Below are 26110 nucleotides of genomic sequence, written 5' to 3'. Positions count from 1 at the left end.
TCTATGGACACAGTGAAGACCTAACAAACTGAATCTTAGTTCATTTAGCAAACTGTTTAACTATATATTTTGACCATAAGAGCTGCCAATCTCTAGGAAAACAAATTTCTGCTGCTGGGCTTGGAGGAGTTCCAGGTGTCCTTGGTGGAGGTCAGAGAGTTGAGAAGAGCCTTCTGCATAGATTATGGTAAGTTCAGTCATTCAGCTCCTGGGCTTTCCCGTAAGTAGCCAGATTCCAGCTATAAATCAAGTCTGGGAAACTAATGAACACAGAGGTGTGTGCTCTCAAGGGTTACGCTGTCCATCACCTGCCATCAGGGCTGCATTATCACCTTTTATGACATCAGTGGAATACTTTAGCTGAGTTACGACTATGTCCTCTTCCCAAACTCACCAGTTACTGTCAGTTACTCAATAAGTGAGCTCCCCAAGTGGTATGAATGGTGAGATCTGGGGTGGCATGCATCTCCCAAGTAGGAGTGCCAGCCAATAAACTGTTGAGCCAAGAGAGAAGTGAGGAGGGAGCGAAGAATCCCCTGATAAATTTTACTCAAACCCACCCAGTTTCTGGAATTCTATTAATGACTCCCAGAGAAAGTCTTTCCACCCCATCCCTTTGGCATTTCTAAAAGCAAAGTATGCAAATGAGTCCCCACACAGCTAATTGCATATAATTATGTCTTACATAATATTATATTTTATTATATTAAATTATATTTTGTACAGTCATAATAAATACATAATCACTATTATGGTGCATGTGTGGTGGCAAGGAGCTGAGGGCTCTGAAATCAGACTGCCTGGATTCAAACCCACCTCTGTCTCCTACTAGGTGACCTTCACTCAATTCCTAAATTTTGAGAAGCCAATCTTTTTCTCAGTGTTTATCTAATCAATGGGAATAAAAATAGTCTCTGTCTTATAAAGTTGCTTTATGGACTCAATGGCATAATTCATACAAAGTACTGGATTCTCAATCTAACAGCACTGATGACAATTATTACCATATTAATATTAACGAAGTGTAGCCACTCAGTGTAATTTCTGGAAAATTAGGAAGGCAAAAAAAAAAAAAAAAAAGTTCAATAAAACCTTTTCCACTAACACTAACTTATTGGTTAACATCTAAGCTTCCGCCTTTAAAGCACCATCAAATTTAACTTCAGGTCCTGATCTCTGTTAACATGAAAACACTCCAGGGAAGAATAATGTTCTAGCTCCTTTCAGTTACCTATACATTAGCAGGTTTCACTGAGGCTCAAAGAATTGCTGTTGAGGACAAGTCCAAGAGCATACTGTTTATCCAAAGAAAGATGGTGACACAAACAAAGGCAGGAGAGCCCAGGATCACTGGAATAAAAATCTCAGGAAAAGCCTACTTGCCAGACACTCACCACTTCTTTAAAACATAATGGCCACTTTAATGTTCACAACAAATTTGTACATGCTGGAGAAATAGGGGCACAACTACAGCAGATAGTAGACCCCAGAGAATAAGTCAGGTGGTCACCAGTGTGGGGTAAACGGACAGGCTCAGCAGCTGTGGCCATTACTTTTTAGTCTGGGGTTTAGAAGAAGTAAAATTTGATGAGCACGCTCAAGTTTGTGTCTGGAAATTCATTTCTGTGGAGTTAAATCAACTTAATAAATCTTCTTGGACGTTGGAGGAGAGAGCGTTGTCTAGTGACAGAATAAAAAACAGGGCATCAGGACATTCATTTGGGCCCTGCTCTGCCCCAAATTGATGCTATGTCCCTGGAAAACTCACGTGGCTTCTCTGGGCCCCAGTTAACTTCAATTCCAAACAATGAGTTGAATTATATCACCTTGGAACAGTATTTTAAATTATATTTTAAACCATTTGTCAATTCCACAAGCAATCTGAGATTAAGTGTCCTTGTGTAAAAACTGGAATGTGATAGTTAAATTTAATCCCTGACCACCATATCAAATCCAAACCTATGACTCCTATCCAGCTTACCCCTGTTGCTAGTTTGGTTAAAGTCCTTTCATTTTTCCATCTTTACATATGCATATACATGGGCTAGAATATATTTTAAATTAGTTTGCATTTTTAAAGTAACCTAAGCATTATTATACTGGACAATATTCTGAAAATTGCTTTTTTTCCTCTTGAGACATACCTAAGATTTATCCATTTCGGCAGACACCGATCCATCACTTTTTTTTTTTTTTTTTTTTTTTAATTGCAAGATGGTGCTCCTAAGGATGAAAGCCCTGTAGTTTATTTGGCCAATCCCCACCTAGTGGGCATTTGTGTGGTTTTCTATGTTGCAACATTACAAACAGAGTTGCATAACCTCCTTGCACATATGTGTGAGCAATTTTCTAGATGAGAGACTGAGCGGAGGAATCACGAAAGTATAGATGAAGTATAAATTTATAATCTAAACAAGAACTTTTAAAAAATATGTTAATAATTATACTGGTACAACAGACAGAAGCTGGGGCTATTTAAGACAAACCAGGATGTATAGTCTCCCTAGATAAGAAGAATATATGGGTTTTTGTGTTGCTTGCGCGTGTGTGTGTGTGTGTGTAATTTTAATAGTGGCAAGTGCTATCCAAAGCAAATTGAGCGTGATATTTTTAAGCTTTTATTCTATATCTAAAGTTTGGCTCCCCCTCCAAAAATGAATGGTAGAAAAGCTTATGCTTATCTTCAGATGTTACCTAATGCCTTTCCTACCTGAAAGGCAGAATTCTTTAACAGAGGGCACACAGTAGCTCAGAGTTCCTTCCAGTCCTAGTTTTGATAGATCGTAAGTCCCCCTCCCCTAGAATATGGCACCATTCTTTATTTAATGCCCCATTGCAGTTCCCAGAATGAAAGTGTCAGTGGAAGGGGAAGAGCAGCTTTAGCATAACTCTTCCTTAATTACCAGTCTTATCTCCACACTGAAAGATCATCATTTTCTGCATGATATGGCCAGGAAAAGGCCCTTTCTGAGTGTGGCAGTACGGCTCTATCATCCTTAATTACTCTCCCTACGGGCTTATCCTATGGACATGTTCCCTTTTCTACTTCTATTTTTTATGCGTATCTGGTTCCTCTGGGACTTTCTAATGTTTCACAATCACTTAAAAAAAATCAACTAAATAATCATCAACAAATAACAGTCAATTTTCATTTTATCTTACAATTCTCTTGATTGGAAATCAAAGATTACCAGCAGAGCCTCACTTCAGTAAAAAGCTTTCTTTGCAGACATAAAAGAGAGATGATGAGTTCATTATCAGCAAGTAATTTGTTCCATTGATATTCAATTAGAAAGCACTAGAGCTCCAACTTTGCACCAAAGTAAGTTCCAGAATTCCTACCTTGACTACTGAAAAACCATGTAAGCAACAAGGATTATTGATATCAGGGTACAAAATAAGTGGAACAATTCATTCACTGGTATCTCCTGATCCTTAGAGTGTCCAACACTCATGAGTATTGTGGGAGATAAACTGTTGCATAAACATGGTCTAGCCTGCCAAGAATTTATAATCTAGTTAGGGAGACAACACTAGTGAGAGCAATTGAAAACAAGCGGGTAAGAAGCACCTGGAATCCCTAGCCAGATTGGTAGCTGTGAAATTCCCTTTGTTAAAACGACTGAGTCTTTGTCCAGGAAATGCTATGATTTGATGGCTTACTTATATCAACCTCACTGGTCTTAAATTGTGGGCAATAAAGAAGCAATATAGGCTTTTTTTTTTTTTTCACGTTCTCAGGGATCTAACATATTTGCAATTAATGAATTCAATCTTAGATTTGGAAGAGTAAGAACAAAGGTGACTTGCAACTTTTTATAGCATAGTGTTTAAGAGCATGGGTTCCATAGTGATGTCTAATTTTAAGTTTGGGCTCCATTACTTAATAGCTGTGTGACCTGAGTGTATTACATTTCTATGCCTCAGCTTTCTCAACTGAAAATAGAGATAATAATCATATTAATTTGTATATTCTGTAGATATAGCTTATATATTCTGAAAACAAAATGACTTGATATATACTAAATTCTTTGGTTGACACCTGGCACATGAAGAGACTTCAAATACTGTTGTTATTAAAAACAGTATCTGGGGGTGCTTGGGTGGCTCAGTTGTTTAAGCATTTGCTTTAGGGTCGGGTCATCATCTTAGGGTCTTGGGATTGAGTCCCGAGTCAGGCTCCCTGATACTCAGTGAGGAGTCTGCTTGTCCCTGTGATTCTCCCCTTGCTCGTTCTCTCTCTCTCTCTTTCCCCTCTTCTCTCTCTCGCTCTCTATCTCAAATAAATAAATAAAATCCTTAAAAAATAAAAAATAAAAGCAATATCTGACATTTTGAAATAATATTTAACAGCCCCTAACCTAACTTAACCTTATTATGTGCAGGTGCTATTCTAAGCATTTTAAAGGATTTAATTTGTTTGATCCTACAAACAAATTAGTACTGCAAGAGACGTACTATCAGTATCTTTATTTTATAGGTGAGAAAATTGAGACAGAAATGGGTTGCCCAAGGACAAGCTTGTGGCAGATCCATGGTTCAAACCTACTACTCTTGATCACTCCACTATACTGCTCTCACCACTCCAAGTTTTTGCGTCTGCACAGCAAGGTTTCCTCACCTCTGGGACAGGGATATCTGGGAGGGCCAGGAACACAGTGTGACCAGAGAGACATTGACAAAAGAGTCCCTGCCAAAGTGGTGGTTCCTTGGATCCACATGTATGCAGACATGGGTCATAAATAACAGGCTCATTTTTTAAATTTATTTTTTTTTTTAGATTTATTTTTTTATTAGAGAGAGAAAGAGAGGAGGGGCAGAGGGAGAGGACAGAGAATCTTAAGCAGACTCTGCAATGAGTGTGGAGACCAATGCTGGAGTCGATCTCACAAGCCTGAGATCATGATGTGACCCAAAACCAAGAAATTAGATGCTCAACTGACTATGCCACCCAGGTACCTCAACAGGTTCTTGTTTTGACAAAAAAACCTGGAATTATTTTGCCTCACATTTAGGCATGAAAAAGCTCATTTAAATCTGTTCTTTGTGAGTCCTACACTCTGACAACCCTATTCTCAGAATTTTAGTAGCTTACGCTTCCTCCTGGCAGAGTAAAACATAAGAGTCAGGAAGATCTCAAATCTAGTCTGAATTCTCATTAACTACTGGATGACCCTTTGTTCTGCCTTAAGAGTTCTCCAGGTTATGTTTGAGTATAAACATGAGAAAATGAGAAAGAGACAATCAAGGAGCTTTTTAAATCTTTCTGGTCTACTGTGACATATTACTTATAATCTTACAGAATTCAGCACAAAAATTTTTGAGAGGTAGGATTTGCCCTATTAGATTATTTTTCCAAACCAAATTATATTCTTAGACCTACTGTGGGGACCAAAGTCCCAATCACCGATACCACATTTACATTTCATAGATTTATTTATCAGTTTGCTTTTGGTATACCATCTGGTTCCCTGTGTAGATTCCTCAGTAAAATACCTTGATCATTGGTCCTTGATGGTTTTATATGGCTTAAATGATCAAGATTGAAATTTTCTATAAATATTGAAAATAGATCTCGATAACCTAGAGTGGGGGAAAGGTTCAGTTCAACCCCAGAGAGTGGAGATTGCAGCTCTGTTTATATAAGTTTTATACTAATGGAGTGTGTGTGTGATCTCTGTCAGTCCCCCAGATCATTTCTCCATATGGTCAGACAAACTGAGAAATAAGCCAAAATCATTAAAACATTTGAGATATTAAATAGATCAGTTAGATGACCTAGGACAAATTACTTAACGTCCTTGGGTTTCCATTTCCTAACTAAATGAGAATAGTGGGTTAAATTAGGGGAGATAGACAATATGCAATAGATCTACAACTAATATTTAGCTGTTGTTTATTGCTTCTACTGCCAAATTTAAGTCAATATTTTCAAAATAAAACCCAAAACAAACTCTAGGAATACAAATAATCAGCATTATTTCTCCAAATATTATCACACTTTATTTGCTTTTGCTCAAAAGTTCTCTCCTCATTCACTTCTGATTCACTTGGCTCTTACCGGAGGTAATTTCCAGTTTTCTGGATTTGTTGGTTTTAATAACTTGCACTATATTTCTGGAAAATTTTTAAGTAGGGGGCTTCAACATCAAGGCCTGGAAGAGATAATAAATGATGACCCTGGTAGGAAGAATAACTGGTTGTTATTCAGGGAATGAATGTGCCTCCATATTGCCCTGTGATGATCCAATCTCTTTTGGATCCACACAGATTTCTTTGTCTGACTGCCAGCTCTGGTCCAGGGGACCAGAGGAGGGGAGAGGCCACAGTGGTGTCATGGGAAGCCAGAAGCAAGTCAACCACAGCCATGTCAATATTTGGAGAGACTCTACAAATCATTTACTCCGCTGATCACAAAATCTGAAGTGTCTGCAGGGGTCAACAGATGATGTAAATGAGTGTAGCTGCTGGGCCTAAGTATGGTTGGGGCAGAGGTAATGAAAGGCCCTGTTCCATTCAAAGGGCACAGAACCATTCATATCGAAGGGATTGTGGATTGGTACCTTATGGTACATAGACCTAGGTCACCATTGAGATCCCAGAAATCCAGATTGTTTTTTTTATGTAGAATCTCTTAGTTTTAATATACTACCAATTAACTGAACTTTTAGGACACTCTACAGGCCAAATTAAAAATAATCATTTACTACATCTGCTAGTTTTCACATTCTGGTTTAGCCCTGATCTTCTGAACTTCAATTCAGCACTTTTCTAATGGTCCCTCTACCCAAGAGTATGAGCTCCAGAAAACAGGAACCTGTCAGTCTTGTTCACTGATATACCCGGAGAGCAGTTCCTGATTTAGAGTAAGCCCTCACTATTATTTTCTTTTCTGAATGAGAGAATGAATGAGATTAATCTAAGAAAGGTTAAGGAAGAAAAAATTACTAATCCAGGTTATAAAAGATTCAGAAGGCGGGGGGGGGGGGGGGGTCTTCTCGAGCTTTAGGACATAGCATGAGGGAAGCATCAGTTTGAAAATCAACAAATCAGGGGCGCCTGGGTGGCTCAGCGGGTTAAAGCCTCTGCCTTTGGCCCAGGTCATGATCCCAGGGTCCTGGGATTGAGCCCCGCATTGGGCTTTCTGCTCAGTGCAGAGCCTGCTTCTCTCTCTCTCTGCCTGCCTCTCTGCCTACTTGTGTTCTCTGTCAAATAAATAAATAAAATCTTAAAAAAAAATCAACAAATCATAGGTGTAGGAGGAAAGTAGATCAAAGAGAATAAAGGAGTTTTGTTGAAGCTAAGGCTTGTTTCAAAGGGTTGTGTTCAGAATGGAAAATCCAGAAGACATCCATACCATATAGCTTTTGAGAAATGAAAGCATGAATTTTGTTTCTTTACTCAAAAACTTCATTCAAACCAGAATCCTCAGTAAACCTAGAGTGTCACTCCAAGTCTGCCACCCACCTGCTGTGTGTTGTGGTCAAGAAGCTTGAAGAACCTGTTTCTTCATCTGTAGAAATGAACATGTTCCCACCTACTTTGTAACAGTTTGGTAGCCAAAACTGAGGATAAAAGAGATAATGTTCTCATGGCCCTTGCTCAGTCCATAAAAAGTTCTTAAATGGGCTCGGTATTGTGTCTGTTATTATAATACCAATGTATCTAATCCCTCATTGATAAAACGAGAGGGTTAGATCAGTGAGATAATTTTTTAGACCTGTTTTGTCTCAGTCTAAATGTCCAGATAGAGGCCATGATTTCCATACCATCCTCACTGAATTCAATAACAAAGTTTGAAATAACTCTTCTCATAAACTACTCACTTCCATAAAGCAAAAAGCCTATAAACTGCTACAAATTTCATAGGGAATTTTAGTATGTTTGTTTTTGTTTTTGGCAAACTTTTTAGAGTTCCTTTTTGGTAATAAATTAAATAACATCTTCTTTTTTATTTTTAAGAGACACATAAATTCAGCCTGTACCTGTTTCTCCATCTTCAAAATAAGTGCCATCTTCTAAAGAGTCAGAGAAGCAGTTGAAAATTAGAACTAACCAGTACTCTACTGTCAGTGAGTTTCCCTGGCATTGAGTTTGCTCTAATTCACGGGGAAAGAGGAGGGCAGGGAAATCATAAACAGGTTCTAGAGAGGCTCTATATTGCCCTAGCCATATATCAGCCTGATAAATCAGACTCAAGCAGAGTGGAATTTAAATGAAGCAACTCTGTGTACAAAGAGAAAGGTTATCTTTACTCTTGGGATGAGTACAACCAAACAGTTTCCATCAGGAACTGCAAAGCTCTATAAACTTCAATAGCACATTCTGACTCTCTTCACACACTAATGAAATAGTAAAAGTATTGTTGTCCTTTAAACATTTGTGCCTGAAGTTACAACCAGTTGCAAATGACAGGAAGCTGGAGACGACATTTTAATGGTTATGAATGCATTTATAAAGAAGCTTTGGTATCTAATGAGAGTTAAGAAGGCACTACAATTGAGGAACAATTTACTGCCAAGAAATCAATTTGAAAATTCTATACAAGATTATCACCCACTAAATTGCCTTTCGTCAAAACTGTAGGCCCTAAAACATTACTTCTGGACAAGGAATTTCACAAACAATAAATGCTAATTAAGTAATCTATTCAAATGAGTTGATTGAAAGGGAAAAAAAGAATCACCTCTTGTAAAAACATTTCGACACTCTGGCTATATTTCTGCTATTGCTTCCTTTGAACCTTCTTTATTGAAAACTGGTGGCATTGGGCAATAAACCAGGAAACTCCATTTTCTTATCCCCTCCATGCATTAGAAGTATAATACAACATGAATGAAGGTTCACACACAGACTCACACACACACACATTCCACCACACATAGTGACACCAAAAGAATTCTGTTTCTGATATAAGGAATTTAGGTAGACAGAGATAATTATATATTACAGTAGTTTTAAAGATAGAGGAGAAAGTTGATGCCTATAAGACCTTAAGAAAACACACTCATGTATTCACACACATACTCATCATACAACAAAAGATAAACTTGTGTGCAGCTAAAAACTATTTAAGACCTTTGCAATCACAGTAACAGTCCTGAAAGTCAACAAATAACAAGAAAGGACACGCAAAAAAGAGCCACCTCTGAGCTGAGAAAGGCAATATATATTCTACTCAAAAATGAAGAGGGATGCTTGGGTACTTCAGTCGGTTAAGTGTCTGACTCTTGATTTTGACTCAGGTCGTGATCTCAGGACTGTGAAATCGAACCCCGCATCGGGCTCCATGCTCAGTGAGGAGTCTGCATGAGATTCCATCTCTCCCTCTCCCCCCCGACCTCCCCACTCTCTCTTGCTTGCTCATGCTCTCTCTCTCTCTCAAATTAGATAGATAGATAGATAGAAGGAATGGCCTGGCCTACAGCTGAAAGACAAAACAAAAAAATCCATCATAGGGGCACCTGGGTGGCTCAGTGGGTTAAAGCCTCTGCCTTTGGCTCAGGTCATGATCTCAGAGTCCTGGGATCGAGCCCCACATCAGGCCCTCTGCTCTCAGGAGCCTGCTTCCTTTCCTCCCCCTCTCCGTGCCTGCCTTTCTGCCCACTTCTGGTCTCTATCTGTTAAATAAATAAAATCTTTAAAAAAAAATCCATCATAGCAGAAGAAAGAATCACTTTCCTCTTCTAATATCCAGGGTCCCTCACATCAAGAGTCTTTTCAGTAGATGCTATTTTTTAAAAGAACAAAGCACTTTGGTTGCTGGCCAGCCCTCTGGTCTCAGAGATCTTGGATGATAAAACCATGCTAGAGAAGACACCAATGTTGACCCAGCAAACCACACAGAACCAAAAACAAGATGTTTAGTAGCCCTGTGGCACTTTGGAAGTAAAAGCGATGGAGCATTATTTTCTCCAATAGTCACATCCTTCTCTTTATTTCTCCAATAGTCTCCAATAGTTGATTTTCTCCAATAGTCACATCCTTCTCTTTATTTCTTTTTGTGGTGTCTAGACTTTTTAAGGAACTTGTGGATATGAGTTGGTGACCTAAACCATCTCCATCTTGTGCTGGTTTTGCACAACTAGGAAAAGGACGTGCAGTCAGTTTCTACCATTTATGTGGCACCAACTTCTTGGCTAATGATGGGAAAATTTAAAATCGTGCCCTTTAACTTGAATACAGAAAAGTATTAAACATGAGAATTGATTTAACATCGTGTGAAATTAAGCCTGAAGGACATTATGTCCTCGTAAAGCATAATTACTCCTAAAGTTTTATCTCAAATTGTCTCAGAGGAACTGTCTCAGCAGGTAATAAACATACTTGGAAAAATGTCACTGGCCACATTAAACATCCCCTAGTCTGGATATGGAGGGCAATTTTATGTGTAGCTAAGTGTAGGGGGAAGAGCTCTTGCTTCTAAAAGTTCCACTGACCCAGATGGCTCACGAACACCACTGCATGAAAAGAGAAGTCACAAGGGGTTTCTATGATAAAGACAGCCATCCAAGATCTGTATGTGTGTGGAATGCAACATAGCCTTAATAAGGTTCTGAGGAAGACAAAACCTCTTAAATTAATAATAATATTTCTAATCATCTGCTTTTAAGCATAGTGACACCTGAACTGTTAAATAAGTGAACTGAAGAGGGGCCGTTTTGTCAATGTAAAATAAAAAGAAGTAAAAATACTAATGAAAATGTAAACCCAGAAAGAAAAAAAAAAGGAAACCACCCAAATATTAGCAGCCAGAACCATAGCTGCCTACAAGTTTGCCAAGGAGCACCAAGAAAGGTAGAAATCATTTTCCAGGGGACCTTGGACCAAGGGGTTTTGCTTTTCCATCTCACCTCCAGATAACACACATCTCAAATGTACGCAGGACTCAGAGTTTGTGCTTTGCCCAAACAAATGCCCAGCGGGCAGATGGTCAAGCTGATCTGGACATTAAACTGAATGAGTGGACTGGAGAGGGCCAACGATCCAGATAGACCAGAACGGGTAACCTCACCAGAGGCAGAAGGGGCATATTCTCTAGAAAGCTGTGACCTAAAAAGTTCATGGTCATTAGTCCACAATTCTCCAGGATCCCACTTAAAATTGCCTCTGTTTCCCTTAGTCTCATCGCTGGCAGGTATAATGGTTCATCGAGGAGACTCTGTGGCCATGCCCCCTTTATGGTTACCTGCGGAGAATATGGCATGCTGTTTTCACTCAGAACTAAGCAGTGATATGAACCTCAGAGAAGCTCCCTGAAACAGAAGGGAATGGTGCCAAAAACAGGTCAGTGATGTTTTATGAATTAGGCCTGAGAAAAAGTAAGCACGTCTCCAACTATAGGCAGCACAATCTATCTGCTGATCTTTTTAAAAGAGTTGAAAGAGTAAGCAATAAATCAGCAGTGAGGGGCTGGTCCCTTGCCATTGAACTGTCTTGAGATGCAATTTCCAATGACTTTGTAGTGACCTTGCCTATGTAATTTCAGGGCTCAACAAGAAAATTCTCTCACATATTCCATGAGGCAACTCTCTCAGAGAAATGTCCTGCTTCTCTCAGATGGCCACTTCTGCCAATTAGATACCAGTATTGCGGTTCTCCTCTTTCTTGTAAGTGGACAGACCTGGGATTTGGATTTCTGATACTAATCGTCTAAAGCTGAGAAAGCCATCTGGGCCAGGAAGATGTGTCATAAGAACATGTGGCTCTGCTAAACCAGGCCACAGACGTGGAAACAGGCCTGGCTCCGGCGCCATTAAGAGTGAGCTCTGGCACCACAACTATTCCATGGCAAACCTGTTTTAAGTGCTGAGAGAAAGGCCCCCTGCTGACCTGTAGAATCCCAAAGAAACAATGCTGGTGCAGAAGTGGAGCATCATTTCGTAACTCAAGTCGTGCAAGGGGGAATTGGTTGCATGAAAGGAAAGAAAAAATGAGAGGATGAGGCCCTAGAAAAGGAGTGTGTCTTGTGCGACTCGGCTATTGTTTATCCACTCAGATCCTTCCAAACACTCCGAATCTTGGTAATAATCTTTGTAAGTGATGATCTTGGAGTGTGTCTTCTTCAAAGTGATATGGACTTTGGGGCAGAATCAAAGTTCTTATTTTTATTGAGGGCCTCATGGTGTAGAGTGACATAGGTGTATGGATTTGGAGAGCAGATCCGAATGTGAATTCCTCCTCTACCTCTTAGAAGACATGTGTCTCGTGAAGTAACTGAACCTCCGCGTCTTCATCCATAAAGTGGATCAGACCCTCTTTGCAGGACTGTCATATATTTTAACACAAGTTAAATACCTCCAGCCTGATACCAGAGAGTGGGTTCATAACAAACATTTAAACCTCTTCTTTAAGAAAAGCAAACATTTCCATTTAAGAAAGAATATTGCAAATTGAATAACACTTCTCTGAAATACTATCTCACAGGCTTTATTTCCTTCATTTAGTCACTTAGATCCAGTGTTGGTCAACAGGGGGAAATGTTTTGCTCTGTCCAATATGGTAGCTGCTAGCAACATGTCGCTATTAGCACTGGAAACTGGCTAATGTGACCAAGGCATTGAATTTCTTATTCCATTTAATTTTAACCAATTTAGTTTAAGCAGCTTCATATGGTAAGTGGCTCTTGTTATACTGGCCAACACATTAAGTCTGAGTTCTGATCAAGAAGGAAGGATTTGGAAATGTAGGCATAGGTGGGGAAATTATTCACAGTCTCTTCACCATTAGCGGCAGCTGCTGAAGGCAGGTGGACTGGCTTGACCTTGCTCACTGTAAGGGCTGGTAATTACGACAGCAATAGTGCCTGACAATGGCTTTCTCTACCAGAGCCAAATTCTGTGATCTTGGACAAGTTTTCCAATTTTTCTGAATCTTTTTCTAATCTGAAACATGGGGGGGTAATAACCTTAGGGTTATTTTCAAGGTATAAGGCAATCATGTCAAAATGTGTTGAAACCTATAAAATGAGGGACAAATGCAAACATAATTCACTATATCCCTAGTTTTGTAACATTGGTCCTGACTCAATATTTTTCTTTCCAGCTTGATTGTGGCATAATTGGCAAATAAAATTGTAAAGATATTTAAAGTATACAATGTGACGATTTGATATAATGTGTAGATTGTGGAAGGACTCCTCCCATCAAGTTAATGAACACATCCACCACCTCACATACTGACCTCGTGTGTGTGTGTGTGTGTGTGTGTGTGTGTGTGTGTGTGTGGTGAGAATACTTACGTTCTACCCTCTTAGCAAATTATGATTATATAATATAGTGTTATCAATTATAGTTACCATGTTACATATTAGGTCTTCAGACCTTATTCAACATAGAGCTCAAAGTTTGTACCCTTTTTACCAACCTCTTTCTATTTCTCTCACCCTCTAACTTCTAGCAAATGTCTCTCTACTTTCTGTTTCTAGGAATTGATTTTTTTTTTTTTTTTAGATTCCACATGAAAGTGAAAGCATGTGGTATTTATCTTTCTCTGTATGACTTATATCACTTAGCATAATGTCTTCCAGGTTCATCTATGTTACCACAACAAACAAGATTTCCTTTTTTTTTTTTTTTAAGGCTGAGTAATATTCTATTGCATAGATATACTCTATTTTACTTTCAATAGACATTTGTTTCCACACTTTGGGAACATACTTGTTGTTACAAACATGGGAGGGTAGGTGTCTCTTTCAGATAATGATTTTACTTCCTTTGGATATAAACCAAGAAGTGAGATTGCTGGATTGTTTTGGTAGTTCTATTTTTAATTTTCTAAGGAATCTCCATATTCTTGTCCATATTGGTTACCTGGTTTATTTTCTCACCAATTGTGCACAAGAATTCCCCTTTCTCCACATCCTCCCTAATGCTTGTTATCTCTTGTCTTTTTTATGATGGCCATGCTAACAGATGTGAGGTGATATTTCCCTGGTTTTGATTTGCATTTCCCTGATTATTAGTGATGATGAACACATTTTCATGCACCTGTTGGTTATCTTTAGGTCTTCTTGAGAAAAATGCCTATTCAGGTCTTCTGCACATTTTTTAATTGGCGTATTGCTTTTGTTATTGTTTTTTGTTTTTTGTTTTGCTTTGTTTTGTTATTGAACTATATGGATTCCTTATACATTTTGGATATTAACCCTTTATCTGATATGTGGTTTGCAAATATTTCCCCCCATTCCACAGGTTGTCTTTTCATTCTGTTGATGATTTCCTTTGTGTGCAGAAGCTTTTGAGTTTGATGTGGTCCCACCGGTTATTTTTGCTTTTGGTGTCAGATCAAAAAAAAAAAAAAAAATCATTACTAAGATCAATGCCAAGAAGCTTATCCCCTTATGTTTTCTTCCAGTTTTATAGTTTCCGCTCTTGCATTCAACTCTAATCCATTTGATTGATTTTTGTGTATATAAGATAGGGGTCCAGTTTCATTCTTTTGTCTATAGCTGTCCAGTTTTCCCAACACCATTTATTGAAGAGACTACCCTTTCCCCATTGCATATTCTTAACTCCTCTTTCATAAATTAATTGACTATATATGCATGGGGTTATTTCTTGTATTTCCATTCTGTTCCATTTATCTGTCTTTTTTTATGCCAATACATACTTTTTCAATTATGGAATTGTACTTTGAAATCAAGGAGAAAGATGCCACCCTCTTTGTTTTTCTTTCACATAATTGCTTTGGCTATTTGGGGCATATTTGGCTATTTGTGGTTCCATAAAACATTTAGAATTTTTTTCTATTTCTGCAAAAAAAAAATGCCACTGGAATTTTGATAGAGAGTGCATTGAGGGGTGCCTGGGTGGCTCAGTGGGTTAAAGCCTCTGCCTTCAGCTCAGGTCATGGTCCCAGGGTCCTGGGATCCAGCTCCCCATTGGACTCTCTGCTCAGCAGGGAGCCTGCTTCCTCCCCTTTCTCTCTGCCTGCTTGTGATCTCTGTCTGTCAAATAAATAAATAAAATACTTTAAAAAAAAGAGAGAGAGAGATTGCATTGAATCCATAGATCACTTTGGGTAGCATGAACATTTTAACAATATTAATTCTTCTCAATTAGCAATAATCGCGCCTCGGATAAACCTCATTGGCTACGATACTGCCACTGCGCAAAGCTAGCAATATTAATTCTTCCAATCCAAGAATATAGAATATATTTCCATTTACTTGTGTTGTTTTCAATTTTTCATCAATGTTTAGAGTTTCTAGTATGCAGGACTTTTACCTCCTTGGCTAAATTTATTCCAAAGTATTTTATTCTTTTTTCCACTACAGTAAATTGGATCACTTTCTTAATTTCTCTTTCTGATAGTTTGTTGTTGGTGTATAGAAATGCAACTGGTTTTTAAATAGTGATTTTGTATCCTGTAACTTTACTGAATGTGTTAATTAGTTCTAATAGGGCTTTTTTTGTGTGTGTAGGTTTTTTACAATTTTCTATGTAGAATATTGTATCATCTGCAAATAAAGACAATTTTGCTTTTTCCTTTCTGATTTGCAGAAATCAGAATTTAATTCTTTTTCTTGTCTGAGCAGTCTGGCTATGACATCTAGGACTATATTGAATAGAAGTGGTGAGAGTGGGCATCCTTACCTTGTTCCTGAACTTAGAGGAAAAGCTTTCAGTGTTTCACCTTTGAATTTGATGTTAAATTTGGACTTCTCAGTGGTCTTTACTATGTCAAAGTATGTTTCATCTATACCCAGTCTGTTGTGAGTTTTTAATCATAAAAATATGTTGAATTTTGTCAAGTGCTTTTTCTGCACGTATTGAGATAATTATAATGATTTTTATCCTTCATTTTGTTACTTTAGTTTACCATGTTGTTTCCTTTGTGGATGTTGAACCATTCTCGCATCCCCGGAATCAATCCCCTTTGACCATGGTGTGTGATCTTCGTCTGTGTATTGTTGGATTTGGTTTGTTAATATTTTGTTCAGGATTTTTGCATCTGTGTTCATTAAGGATATTGGCCTATAGTTATTTTTTTTTTCTTGTGGTACTCTTGTTGGGATTTGGTATCAGAACAATGCTGGTTTTATAAAATGAGTTCAGTTGTATTCCCTCCTCTATTTTTTTGTGGAAGACTTTGAGAAGAATCGGTATTAGTTTTTCTTTAAATGTTAAGTGGAATTTACCCATTAAGCCATCTGGTTCCAAATTTTCCTTTGTTGGAATATTTTGGATGCTTACTAGTAATTGGTTTGTTCAGAATTTCCTTTGTGTATCTGTGTGTGTGTGTGTGTGTGTGAGAGAGAGAGAGAGAGAAATTCAGTCTTTGTAGGTTATACATTTCTAGGAGTTTATCCATTTCTTCTAGGATGTCCAATTTATTGGTATATAATTATTTATAGTAGTCTTTTAAGATCCTTTGTTTCTCTGTAGCTTCAGTTGTAATGTCTCCTCTTTTCATTTATGGTTTTATTCATTTGAATCCTCTCTTTTTCTCTTGGTAAGTGTAGTTAATGGTTATCTATTTTGTTCATCTTTTTAAAAAAAAGCTCTTAGTTTCATTGTCTTTTCAGAATCTATTTCATTTATTTTTGCTCTGATCTTTGTTATTTTCATCCTTCTGCTAACTTTGGGCTTAATTTTGTTTTTCTTTTTCTTTCTTGAGGTATACAGTCAAGTTATTTATTTGAGGACTTTCTTTTTTCTTAATGTCTGTTTTATTGCTATAAACTTTTCTCTTAGAATGGCTTTTGCTGCATCCCATAAGATATGGTATGTTGTGTTTTCATTTTCATTTGTCTTAAGAAAACTTCTGTTTTCTCTTTTGACCTATTGGTTGTTTAGAAGTATATATATTATTTAATCTCCACATACTTGTGAATTTTCTAGTTTTCTCCTTGAGCTTGATTTCTAGTTTCATACCATTGTGGTTAGAAAAAAAAAATGCTTGATGTGATTTTTATCTTCTTTAATTTATTAAGACTTGTTTTGTGACCTAACGTAAAATCTATCCTGGAGATTGTTTCACACGCTCTTGAGAAGAATGCATGCCTGCTGCTATTTGATGGAGTTTTTCCTGTATATGTCTGCTAGCTCCGTCTGGTCTAATGTGTAGTGTAAGCCCAATCATGTGTTCACATTGTAATAAGTTACTTGACTTTATGAGTAAGCAAAAGCACCATCCAGGACCCATATATTTTGAGGAATTTCATTCCCCTTGCAGGTGGAATTTACTTGCATTCCTTTCTCTAATCATTCCGACCTTAACTTATCTCATAACTTGGGACCACATTCAGAAGACCAAATGTCCTGATTTGAAAGTACATTTTAAACATAGAATAGACGGAAGCATATTCTTAGAGCACATATGAGTATGTCTAAACATACATGAGGAGTCAGAGTTGTATATGCAAATAGCACAAGAATGTGCTTACGTACTTTATTGATTTTCCACAGCTGTTAGAAATGCTTTAATAAATCCAGTTGCTATCAATGGAAAGTTGCTATCAAGCCAGGCTATAAAAATAAAGCCTGGCTTAAATTAAAGGTGAAGCTATTAACATTTGTCCTACAGCCTACAAGACTCTAATGAATTCCTTCCCGGCATTAGTGAACTTGAACCTTAACTGAAATGGGACTACAAAACCCACTGGGGTTTTTCTTGTTCGGTTGTTCATTAAAAGCTTTTCCTGGGAATGGCTTGATCTAAATTGTTCCATAGGTGCTTAGATGAAGACAGAGTAAGTGAGGATGTAAACACAACACATTAACAGAGATTGAGAATCTTTTATAAAATACAAATGTTTCACCAAACAATGCCTGTGTAAAAAGATGTTTAGTTATGGGGATAGAACAGTAGTAAGCACCAGGGCTCTGGGGTAGGGATACTAAACTGCAGATCTATTGACATTCTGGTCTGGATGATTCTTCATTGTAGGAAGCTGTCCTATATATCGTAGGATGTTTAGAATATCTCTGGCCTCTGTCTGCTAGATGCTAGTAGTAACCTTCTCCCCATTGTCACACCAAAAATGTCACCAGACTTTCTAAAATGTCTCCTGGGAGTCAAAATTGCCCCTGGATGGATGAGAACCACTGCTCTAGACAGAGTCAGACTGCTTCATTTGCCTCTCTGCCATTTCCAGCTGATTCTGAGCAAAGCTCTGACCTCTCTAAGCCTTAATTTCCTCATATGTAAAATAGGCATAATTGCACTTCAATTTGTACATGGTTGTTTGCAAGGATTAAATTAGATAATGTATGTGAAGCATTTACCATAATGTCTGGCAAATAGTCTTTATTAAGCAGTAGTTACCATTATCATTAACTACTTTAACTTTCTAAAATGTTCCAGGCAAACAAGCCACAGACTCTAGCTCCTTCTCTGCACGAACCCAGTTATCAGGCACTTCTACAAGAGAGGGAGAAATGGTCTTGCACTTCCTCTTCCAACTGGAATTTCTCCCACACGCTGGATTCCTGGCCTAGGGGCTGCAGCCTGTGCCTTCCCAGGAGGACGAGGAGGATGACTGGGATCCCTACTTGCTCCTTGGTGCTTCTCTGGCCAGGGGTATGACAACAGCAGAGGGGTACAGGAAGAACACAGAAATCTGGGGGTGCAGGCAGGGACCCCGGGCTAGGCAAGCAGGGAGGTGGTCGTTTGGTGGTCATTTGGCTGAAGGGCAGCCCTTATCCATTCATCTCTGGATGGATACCTGGCTTGTTTCCATACCTTGGCTATTGTAATTTATGCTACAATAAATGTAAGGGTGCATGTATCTTTTCAAAAAAAAAAAAAAAAAGAAGGAAAGAAAGAGAAATGGCCAAAAGAATCTTACCAAGACCTCCCTCCTGGATGTATTGTTACTGCCCCCAGGTGAAAGCAGGCTCTTTTCCTAATATAGGGCTTATTAATATGACCTGGACACCTTGATTTATCTAGCCCAGAGAATAATGTAAATGGAATGCAAAGCCAAGTTGCCTGTCAGTAAGCAAGAAAGCCATTTCATTAGTGAACAAAACACCTCAATGGCCATCAGATGTGGATCCCAGATGCATTTCTAGCTACATCTTTTGCTTCACCTTGATTGACATTTGTAAAATCCCAATTTATATTTGTACACCTTTTCATCTACAGGCTCACAATAGATCACAAGCTCCATGAGGGCAATGACTCTGCTCTTTTTGCTGCTGCATTCCCAGTGACAAGGACAGTGCCTGGCTCAGAGAAGGATTCAATAGATACTTACTGAATGCTAGTATTTGCCCCTAAACTGCATTTGTGTTCGTTCTCAGCACCATGATCATTGCCCTTTTATGCATTTCCAGCTGAAGGTTACTGGCTGGCAGTCTTTCTTCCTCAGCCTCTAAATCCCCTGTAGTCTTTACAGAGCTTAAATTTAAGATTGCTTCTAATTCATTTTGACAGTGAAGCAGGGAGGCCAGGAATGTTTTGCCCCTGGCAGGGCGATTTGATTGAAAACAATGAGCTTCAGTGACTAGCTAACCCTAGCTTTAGACTTCCTAGGTGTGTGACCTTGGGCAGATTAAATCATTGCTTTAAAACTCGGTTTCCTCCTCTATCAGACATGGAGATAATAGTAGTACCCTAAAGTTTGTGGTGATAATTAAGACAAATGATCATTTGGTGGCTAATACTTACTGAATTCTGGCCATAAGCATATACTGCCTTGTGTAATCCTTTGAACATCATAGGAGTTAGCTCTACTATCATTCCTGTTTTACATATGAGGAAACCGCAGCTCTTCTAGCAAGCATTGAAGCCTGTTACTTGGTCTCAGAACTTTCTGACTGTCCAAATCTCTTTGCACAATGTCTGATATGTAGTAGACACTCTGTACTTATTGAGTGAATTAAAGAATTAGTGAAAAAAGGTCACAGTTGGAACCACTTAGTAAGTCTCAGCACGAGAAAAATATCCTCATATTCATTTGCAATTAGTACTCTATCCACTTCTAAACCTGCTAAAATACTAAACATAGCATAAGAGAAAATGTTGATGGGTAAAATGGAATAGAGGTTTTCCCAAGGCAACAGGCATTTTAGATATAGTCAGGTTCAAGAGAATTGATTTTAGGGAATCAATTTGACTCCTGAAATGAGTGGTTAAATATCCCCCTGTCAGTAAAAATTCCCTGGCTGCTATAGGTACCCTGAAGTATTCTCACTTGGTTCAAGTCTGAAAAGCACAAAGGAGCCACATTGCAGCCGTGGCGAGCAAAGCACACAGGGATGGTCTGGAACTACTAGGCGTAGTTTTGCCGGCCAATTTGCTGGCCACCTCCTGGATCCCCTCTACCACAGTATATGACATGGCGCATCTGTCCATGCCCTGCCCACACCTCTCTGTTTCCGCTTGATTCTGGATATCATACAAACCCATACACAGGGCCTGGTGAGTGAGTTGTGTTACCCTGGAAGGACTTCATTCCTTTGTGACTGCTCCCAACATGCTTTGTCCTGGGGAAGCCTGAAGATATTTATACTTAGAAACCAGTTTTAAATTATTCTTGCAGAAAGGAGAAACTAGAGGTTACAAAGGGGCAGCTATCAGAGGTTTTTGGTTTGGCCCCCCAATTTTTTAAGAATTTAAATTAGTTACCAACAATAAAAGTTGGGAAATTTAACACCAAATTCCGGTTTCTTTCAAAAAATCATTAGCTCTAATCATACTAGACCTGGATATCATTTGACAATGAGGGTTGCCTCTGAGTGGCAGCCGTCCCCTTGATGGCATTTTTCTCACTGCCAATTTTCCCCCCAGCCTGCTTCCCTCACCTAAGTTACTCTGAATGCATGTGGGTTTACATGCTTACTAACTCACTGTAGAAAAAAAAAGAGTGGTTTCTCATTTCACCGAATGCTCTCCACTGCCTCATCTAGTTCTGCCCACAGGCTAGTAAGAGGGTTAGGACTAGTATCTCCGTTTTGTAAATGAGTAACTGAGGTTCTGTCAGAGAGTTTCCACGGCTTGCTCAGGAAGAGCAGGGATTCAAACTTAGGTCTCCCTGGTTCCAGAAGCCAGTTCCTTCCCTATAACTGAACTGCTTTGTTTGGAGAACAATCACAAAGGTGCCCCCTAGACCTCCATCCAGACACTCCCACATGGAAATGGATCTTTGTTAGGAGTGATTTGGGGGGTAATTAACCCACAATTATCTCCATAAAGTGTTACTGTAGGGAATTCTGGTGTGGCTAATATAGTTAATGCTCAGTGAGCTGCGACCACCCGTGGTGTCTGTGTCAGATGGTCACTGCCCATTTAAATGGTGGGGAGTCTTCCTAATTGACTGAGGAGCCCTCACTAGAGGGGGGAGTCCATGGGATTAGAAAGGGATGTGCTGAGGGGGCTCATGAGGTTGCCGGCACAGTAAAGGCCATGATCCTGGCCAGTCCTTCCCTTCCCCACCCCTACAGGTTCTCCTCCTGCCCTTCTGCTTGCCTCCCTCCAGTACCTGTTAATGAAAGCTACCCAGAAATGAGACCTTGAAAGTGTGTTTGAATGCACTGGTAGACATCCCATCCACAGGTAGCTGAGTTAGAGGGAACAAGCAGCTCTTTAAAAAATGAAACACATCTCATCTACTTGGCAAGACCAATGTAAAAGGGAGGAGGGACAACTTCCATTAAGCCTCAGAGGGAAAACCCTCCTCAGAGCCAAACAAAACAACTTCCTGGGGCCCAGATCACCAGGCCTCTTGCCAAAGACTCCATCAACACATCACTTTAACCCCCAAAATGTACAAAGGATCCAGACTGCCCCAGGAAACATATTACCTTCTTCCCTCAAATCCATTGGAAACTTTTTCCTTTATCTTTCCTTTTCTTTCCTTAACTTTCCTTTCCTTGCTCAGATTTACTTAGTTATTTGAGAGAGAGCATAAGGAGGGGGGCAGAGGGAGAGGAGAGAGAACCTCAAGCAGACTCTGCACTGAGTGTAGAGCCCCACATGAGGCTTGATCCGATGACCCTAAGATGACAACCTGAGCTGAAACCAAGAGTCAGATGCTTAACTGACTGCACCACCCAGGCACCCCACCGTGGGAAGCTTTTCACTGAGCTCAGAGCGAAGCCCAAACTCCCTGACTTAGGTGATAAAGCCCCCATCAGCCTTTTTCTATACTTACCTCTGGTCTCATGCCTGTCCTGAACACCTTCTACCCTCTGGTTCTCCAAGAATCTGCTCCCTTCTAGTTCCATATTCAGAGGCCTTTGTATCTAGGGTTTCCTGAAGTGTTTCCCTTCCCCTTTGCCCACCCCCAAACCCTTCACCTAGTTAAGTCCTATTTATATTCCATGCTTATATACCTTCCTTTGAAGAAATACCTTTTCCGTGATATCTCACACTCAACCTACCACAAAAACATCAGGGATGCATGCCACTCCTGTGGATTCCTATAGCATGTGACTTCCTTGTGGTGGGTGGTTATCACATTGCATTTAAATCAACACTTCTCTTTTTTTTTCATTTAAATGTTACTTAGTTAACATACAATGCAATATTGGTTTCTGGAGTAGAACTCAGTGATTCAACACTTACATACATTACCCAGTGCTCATCACAACAGGCGCCTTCTTTCATACCCACCACCCATTTAACCCATCCCCTTCCACGCCCCTCCATCTACCCTTCGTTTGTTCTCTGTTTTTAAGAATCTTTTATGGCTTGTTTCCCACTCTCCTTTTTTTCTTTTCCTCCCTTCCCTTATGTTCATCTGTTTTCTGTCTTAAATTCCACATATGAGATCATATGGTATTTGTCATTCTCTTACTGACTTACTTCACTTAACAAAATATACTCAAGATCCATCCACATTGTTGCAAATGCAAGATTTCATTGGATTATTATTCAGCTGTTAAAAAACCCTTTTCTTTTATGACTCCTCACTAGCTTGTGAATATAGCAGCTCACTGCTATATTCTCAGTACCCGTCCCATCTCCTACAGAAAAGGGTGTTTGGGAAGGATTTGAGGAAGGAATATATCCATGAGCAGGAACAACCCTTTTTAGAGGGCTCTCCACTCTATAAAACACCCAGCACTACATTGAAAACCTTAGTTCCCGAGTGGTCCTATAGACCTTCAGGAGCGTGTAGCCTATAGAGCAATTAAGACTCAGTATTTCCTACTTTTCCAGCCCAGATCAAGGCCTTCCCCACAATGGGCCTTCTACTCTTCCTGACTTAAACACATAGAAGCCAGGAGCATGAGCTCTGAGACAGATTTCTGATTCAAACTCTTGTACTATTTGCTGCTATGGGAGCCTAGAAAAGTCACTCAATTTCTCTGTACCCCAGCTTCCTAAAGTGGGGCTCACTGTGTAGCTCTGAGGATTAAATGGAATCACATTTACAACCTTTAAAACAGAGCCTGATCTGTAGTGAGTGTTCGGTGATACTGGTTATTATCATGTCTTTTCACTCCTATGACACTTCTTAGCAGTTCCTCAGCTCCTTTTGGAGGGAGCTAACACATGACTGGACTAATCTATTATTACTCTCCTGTACTTTCCTAGGTCTTTTTAGTATTTCTAAATACTAAAAAGAGTTTAGTGTAATCCTTGTGAGTAAAGACGTAGTCTCATCTCAATCATGGCTCCTCTAGTAATCTTGCATAGCAAGCTAGAGAACCAAGCAGTTTGCTTGACTGGATGCCTGGGTGATCTTTCTCTTCCAAAGGGTGGTGTTTTAGATGGGATGGTGCACACCATTCATGTTCCAAACCTGAGAGCAGGAGAAGACATCACTGCCCACAGAGCCACAGGCTCCTACAAGATGGTCACCACATAGAAGAAGAAGGTGTGTTCCTTCTCAAAAGACATAAGCCAGTATGGTTACATCATAGCCCATGGCTGAGAGGATCCAGGAAAATCCCTTCAAGTGGGCCTGGAAAACCCTAGCTGAAGTCATCAGTCTAAGAGACTCAGAATATTGTTTTCCAACTCAAGTCAACTCCAATCAAATTAATTTCCTCACTCCACATCTTCCCCACTGCCCACCCCCCACCACCAATAACCCATCTACTAAGAAGTTTAGCCAAAATAATTTTTTAAGTTTATCCAATTCACACCATCTTCATTATTACTCTCCAGTCCAACCACTTCCATTTCTCACCCGGTTGACTGTAATAGTCACATTGCTGTCGCCCCAGTTCTACTTTTGTACTGATCCGACCCATTCTTCTCAGGATGACAACAAAAGTCATTTCAAAACACAAATGTGCTCCTGTCTCTCTGTCTCTGGGTGTCTCCCTCTCTCTCCCCTTCCTCCCAAATACACACCATTTAAAACTCTTAAAATCATCTTATTGCTTTCAGAATCAACCAAAAGACTTCACATGGCTTTCAGGACCAGACCAATCTTATTGCTCTTGTTTTTCCCTTTAGGGCCACTGTTGTCCTGATCCTTGGACTCCAGCTAGATTGGCCTTATTTAGCTGTTACAGAGGCCAATACCTCTTGCCTCAAGACTGGCATGAAGAGTACTCTTTAGCTTGGAGCACTTTCTTTCTATGCCTACCGCTTGATAATCCCTTGGTAATGCTCACCATCCCTCCTGAACTTTAATGTCACTTCTTCAGAAAGCACTTGCCTTACCCCTGATGGAAATTTGGTCTCCCTATTATTCTATCATAAGACCCCATTTTTTTTCTCATAACACTCAGCATAGTTCATAATTATCTATTCGTGATTAACTTATTTCATCATTCTATGTATCAAAGCCATGTATAACTTTTAATTAAAGCTTCTAATTAATAATAGTGAACCAAGAAGACAACATTCTTGAGATAACTACAGCCAAAACAGAAACACTCGATGTTTAAGTTTACTTCATAGATATGCACTTTACCTAAGATCCAGAAGATCTGTTTGGCCTATAGAATCCTTCACATTTCCTGTCCACCAGTCTTCTTCTGATATTTGCCACTTGACTTTGCCCTCACTACAATAAACCAGTTCAGGTGAAAGGAACAACTTTCATTTCCCTATTTAAAATAGGCACATCCTCAAATCTCTGGCTTCCTTTTCTTCACATACTTGAATTCCTACTCATCCTTAAAGGAATGGCCCAGGTTCCCTTCCCCGGGGAGAATTTCCTGACTACAGCAACAGATTAGGCACAGTGAAGGTGGCTTTCCAGCATAGCTTGACCTTGTTTAGAGCTTGCCTCGTACCATAATGTCTGTAACTTGCCCATTTCATTCTCTGGACTTGAGAACTTAAAGGTATCCCTGATACCCAGCATGATGTTTGGCACACAGGGAACACACTGGGTGCTTGGTAGAAGTAAACTGGAAGAGAGAAGGGAGAAAGGGAGGAAGGGAGGGAAGGGAAAGGAAAGGAAAAACAGGTTTATGATTTCAAGGGCTGGGGGAAAAAAAAAAGATAGGTAGTTTTTGGAGAATCCCATGAAGTTAGTGGAGAGAGATGACATAAATTGAAAATCAATACCAATTATTATATGATTAGGGAAGAGATGCCTGATAACACTAATTAGTGCTGTAAAAGTCCAGATACTTTTTTTTCTGGAAAACCTGTTTAAAAAAAAAAAAGTAAGGAATAAAATCTTTTAGAGTTAAAACAAAACAAAACAAAACAAAAAAGCACAATATGAACAGTAGGAAGACCCATTTGTTAGGCAGTCTTCATGTGTCAACAAGGAATGGAAAGGAACATTGTGAGCCTCATCTTTGATTGCAATATCTTCCCGAACAAAATGTGATATGCACAGAGGTCCATTTCCAGGACACTAATATCAAACAAAGCAATCTAAGCCAAGGGCCTTCCCAGACCTGTTCCAATCCTGAGTCTTCAAGTGGCTCTGTACAGCCGTGGACAAAAATTCATATTCTCCGTTACTGATCTTTTGGCCCTGCTCTTCTCAGATCCACTTGAGAAGGCTCTTTTCTGACATGTAGGGAGACTGCAATCATTGATTTTGGTGCCGACTTGACATCATATTTCTAGGCAAGATCTCCCTCCATGGTCCCATTACAGCTGCCTCTGCAGGGAGAAAGCTGGGAATACTGGTCCCATTTACAGACAGTGAAATAGAAGGCTCAAGGCAGGATGCCAGGCACTTTCAGGACCAAAAGCCCTTGCTCTCCCTAATGAGTCATACTCTCTGGGCATCCTT

General features: G+C 39.4%; 2 protein-coding genes, 1 long non-coding RNA gene and 1 pseudogene across 4 annotated transcripts in view; 2 read left to right on the top strand and 2 right to left on the bottom strand.

Annotated features, from left to right (window-relative positions):
* Window positions 1-26110, bottom strand: part of DOCK2 (dedicator of cytokinesis 2) — a 413194-nt gene that overhangs the window by 147623 nt on the left and 239461 nt on the right. The window lies entirely within an intron of this gene.
* Window positions 1-26110, top strand: part of INSYN2B (inhibitory synaptic factor family member 2B) — a 116028-nt gene that overhangs the window by 53883 nt on the left and 36035 nt on the right. The gene's annotated exons all lie outside the window — the stretch shown is intronic.
* On the top strand, window positions 124-19143 carry LOC132028407 (uncharacterized). Of its 2 annotated transcripts, none has more exons than XR_009407427.1 (3): window positions 124-187; window positions 11123-11286; window positions 18310-19143. It is a non-coding gene; the product is annotated as an uncharacterized LOC132028407 (long non-coding RNA). The 2 variants fall into 2 exon arrangements; XR_009407426.1 differs by lacking the exon at window positions 18310-19143 and adding an exon at window positions 11489-14916.
* LOC132028908 (U4 spliceosomal RNA) lies at window positions 14970-15119 on the bottom strand (annotated as a pseudogene).

This window comes from Mustela nigripes, chromosome 12 (genome assembly GCF_022355385.1).
Source record: "Mustela nigripes isolate SB6536 chromosome 12, MUSNIG.SB6536, whole genome shotgun sequence".
NCBI lineage: Eukaryota > Metazoa > Chordata > Mammalia > Carnivora > Mustelidae > Mustela > Mustela nigripes.
The sequence above is the reverse complement of the archived record's forward strand: the minus strand, read 5'-3'. Positions and strand labels throughout refer to the sequence as shown.